Raw genomic sequence first — 4,689 nt, forward strand, 5'->3', positions numbered from 1 at the left:
GGGTCACAGAATTTCGAACATTTTCTCAATAAAAGTCCCCCACCTAACAGTGGGAAAAATATCAATAAACCTGTATTTATTCATGATATATGAAACATAATTGTCGAAACATGAACAATGATTCATATTTGTTCATATTTAAGTGACATTTGCATTACATTTGGGTTTTAAAACATTTTCCAAGGTCAAATAAATGCCCCAATGCTGGTTTATAAAGCAACAACTATTCTAGGTGCTGCAGTAAAAGTATTGTAGGGAATCCTCAGTAAAGTCTGTAGAATGTAAACTGAGTATACCAAACAGGGAGACCTTCCTAACATTTAGTTGCACACTTAATGCTGATTTTTGCCAGGTATTACCTAACCTACCAGAATTAATCCTACCTTTGAACCCCCGATCCTCCTGGGGTGGTGGTAAAGGTGGTTGCACTTGGCTGGCAAAACTTAAAAGCGGTCTCTCTTGTTTTCAAGCTTCCGACATGACTTAGTTGTTTGTTGGTGATGATGAATTATATGTTTTTCATATAGCTGGTTTCACATGCCCCTTATTTGGGATTGGCCAACATTTGCATATAGTTTACGCATTGTTATTTAACGTGTATCTTTTTAACACGCAAAGACCCAAACAGCGTTCCATACCCTTTTGCCCTCAGACCAGACTCAATTCGTCTGGGCATGGACTCTACAAGGTGTCAAAGGCGTTCAACAGGGATGCTGGCCCATGTGGACTCCAATGCTTTCCACAGTTGTGTTAAGTTTATACCTGGATCTCGCAGCTAGCCGTGTGACTATCGGCTTATGTCGATTCCGGAACAAACATCAATTATTCCGGAGCTAGCGAGCTAAAGAGTTCCATCAGTCACTCCTGGGCTATAATCACCTATCCGGACATCGGACTACCGATGTTATCTGCCCGAGGGAGTTATCCAGCTGGCTCCTCCGTCGCGACGTTACCTGAATGCCAATCTGCGGTCCGCTAATTGTTAGCTGTCTTATCGGCTGCTATCTGAATAGACCTATCGGACTATTTTTCTTGGGCCTCTATAACTATATCTATTTTTTTTTATTTTGTATTTTTTTTGCGAATTGGATTGATCCCCCTCTAGCACACAGAACCCCACTAATCCTACCGACGGAAACGCACAAGGTGGCTAAAAACAGACCTCCATCCTATGCTAGCTTGCTACCGATGGCCCGGCTAGCTGTCTGAATCGCCGTGACCCCAACCAACCTCACTACTCACTGGACCCTTTTGATCACTCGACTAAGCATGCCTCTCCTTAATGTCAATATGCCTTGTCCATTGCTGTTCTGGTTAGTGTTTATTGGCTTATTTCACTGTAGAGCCTCTAGTCCTGCTCACTATACCTTATCCAACCTATTAGTTCCACCACCCACACATGCGATGACATCTCCTGGTTTCAATGATGTTTCTAGAGACAATATCTCTCTCATCATCACTCAATACCTAGGTTTACCTCCACTGTATTCACATCCTACCATACCTTTGTCTGTACATTATATCTTGAAGCTATTTTATCGCCCTCAGAAACCTCCTTTTACTCTCTGTTCCAGACGTTCTAGACGACCAATTCTCATTGCTTTTAGTCGTACCCTTATCCTACTCCTCCTCTTTTCCTCTGGTGATGTAGAGGTGAATCCAGGCCCTGCAGTGCCTAGCTCCACTCCTATTCCCCAGGCGCTCTCTTTTGATGACTTCTGTAACCGTAAAAGCCTTGGTTTCATGCATGTTAACATTAGAAGCCTCCTCCCTAAGTTTGTATAATTCACTGCTTTAGCACACTCTGCCAACCCGGATGTTCTAGCTGTGTCTGAATCCTGGCTTAGGAAGATCACCAAAAATTCTGACATTTTCATCCCAAACTACAACATTTTCAGACAAGATAGAACTGCCAAAGGGGGCGGTGTTGCAATCTACTGCAAAGATAGCCTGCAGAGTTCTGTCCTACTATCCAGGTCTGTCCCCAAACAATTTGAACTTCTACTTTTAAAAATCCACATCTCTAAAAACACGTCTCTCACCGTTGCCGCCTGCTATAGACCACCCTCTGCCCCCAGCTGTGCTCTGGACACCATATGTGAACTGATTGCCCCCCATCTATCTTCGGAGCTCGTGCTGCTAGGCGACCTAAACTGGAACATGCTTAACACCCCAGCCATCCTACAATCTAAGCTTGATGCCCTCAATCTCACACAAATTATCAATGAACCTACCAGGTACCTCCCCAAAGCCGTAAACACGGGCACCCTCATAGATATCATCCTAACCAACTTGCCCTCTAAATACACCTCTGCTGTCTTCAACCAAGATCTCAGCGATCACTGCCTCATCCTGGAAGGATATTGATCTCATCCCGTCAGTAGAGGATGCCTGGTTATTTAAAAAAAATCCTTCCTAACCATCTTAAATAAGCATGCCCCATTCAAGAAATGTAGAACCAGGAACAGATATAGCCCTTGGTTCTCCCCAGACCTGACTGCCCTTAACCAACACAAAAACATCCTATGGCGTTCTGCATTAGCATCGAACAGCCCCCGTGATATGCAGCTTTTCAGGGAAGCTAGAAACCATTATACACAGGCAGTTAGAAAAGCCAAGGCTAGCTTTTTCAAGCAGAAATTTGCATCCTGCAACCCTAACTCAAAAAAGTTCTGGGACACTGTAAAGTCCATGGAGAATAGTACACCTCCTCCCAGCTGCCCACTGCACTGAAGATAGGAAACACTGTCAACACTGTCACCACTGATAAATTCACTATAATTGAGAATTTCAATAAGCATTTTTCTACGGCTGGCCATGCTTTCCACCTGGCTACTCCTAATCCGGTCAACAGCACTGCACCCCCCACAGCAACTCGCCCAAGCCTTCCCCATTTATCCTTCTACCAAATCCAGTAAGCTGATGTTCTGAAAGAGCTGCAAAATATGGACCCCTACAAATCAGCCGGGCTAGACAATCTGGACCCTTTCTTTCTAAAATAATCTGCAGAAATTGTTGCCACCCCTATTACTAGCCTGTTCAACCTCTTTTTCATGTCGTTTGAGATTCCCAAAGATTGGAAAGCAGCTGCGGTAATCCCCCTCTTCAAAGGGGGGGACACTCTTGACCCAAACTGCTACATACCTATATCTATCTTACCCTGCCTTTCTAAGGTCTTCGTAAGCCAAGTCAACAAACAGATTATCGACCATTTCGAATCTCACCATACCTTCTCTGCTATGCAATCTGGTTTCAGAGCTGGTCATGGGTGCACCTCAGCCACGCTCAAGGTCCTAAATGATATCTTAACTGCCATCAATAAGAAACATTACTGTGCAGCTATATTCATTGATCTGGCCAAGGCTTTCGACTCTGTCAATCACCACATCCTCATCGGCAGACTCGACAGCCTTGGTTTCTCAAATGATTGCCTCGCCTGGTTCACCAACTACTTCTCTGATAGATTTCAGTGTATCAAATCGGAGGGTCTGCTGTCCGGACCTCTGGCAGTCTCTATGGGGGTGCCACAGGGTTCAATTCTTGGACCGACTCTCTTCTCTGTATACATCAATGATGTTGCTCTTGCTGCTGGTGAGTCTCTGATCCACCTCTACGCAGACCACACCATTCTATATACTTCTGGCCCTTCTTTGGACACTGTTAACAACCCTCCAGGCAAGCTTCAAAGCCATACAACTCTCCTTCCGTGGCCTTCAATTGCTCTTAAATACAAGTAAAACTAAATGCATGCTCTTCAACCGATCGCTGCCTGCACCTGCCCGCCTTTCCAACATCACTACTCTGGACGGCTCTGACTTAGAATACGTGGACAACTACAAATACCTAGGTGTCTGGTTATACTGTAAACTCTCCTTCCAGACCCATATCAAACATCTCCAATCCAAAGTTAAATCTAGAATTGGCTTCCTATTTCGCAACAAAGCATCCTTCACTCATGCTGCCAAACATACCCTGATAAAACTGACCATTCTACCAATCCTCGACTTCGGCGATGTCATTTACAAAACAGCCTCCAATACCCTACTCAACAAATTGGATGCAGTCTATCACAGTGCCATCCATTTTGTCACCAAAGCCCCATATACTACCCACCATTGCGACCTGTACGCTCTCGTTGGCTGGCCCTCGCTTCATACTCGTCGCCAAACCCACTGGCTCCATGTCATCTACAAGACCCTGCTAGGTAAAGTCCCCCCTTATCTCAGCTCGCTGGTCACCATAGCATCACCCACCTGTAGCATGCGCTCCAGCAGGTATATCTCTCTGGTCACCCCCAAAACCAATTCTTTCTTTGGCCGCCTCTCCTTCCAGTTCTCTGCTGCCAATGACTGGAACGAACTACAAAAATCTCTGAAACTGGAAACACTTATCTCCCTCACTAGCTTTAAGCACCAGCTGTCAGAGCAGCTCACAGATTACTGCACCTGTACATAGCCCACCTAAAATTTAGCCCAAACAACTACCTCTTTCCCTACTGTACTTATTTTATTTTATTTATTTATTTTGCTCCTTTGCAATCCATTGTTTTTATTTCTACTTTGCACATTCTTCCACTGCAAATCTACCATTCTAGTGTTTTACTTTCTATATTGTATTTACTTTGCCACCATGGCCTTTTTTTTGCCTTTACCTCCCTTATCTCACCTCATTTTCTCACATCGTATATAG

Source organism: Oncorhynchus mykiss, chromosome 7, assembly GCF_057628025.1.
Source record: "Oncorhynchus mykiss isolate SJ-2025 chromosome 7, ASM5762802v1, whole genome shotgun sequence".
NCBI lineage: Eukaryota > Metazoa > Chordata > Actinopteri > Salmoniformes > Salmonidae > Oncorhynchus > Oncorhynchus mykiss.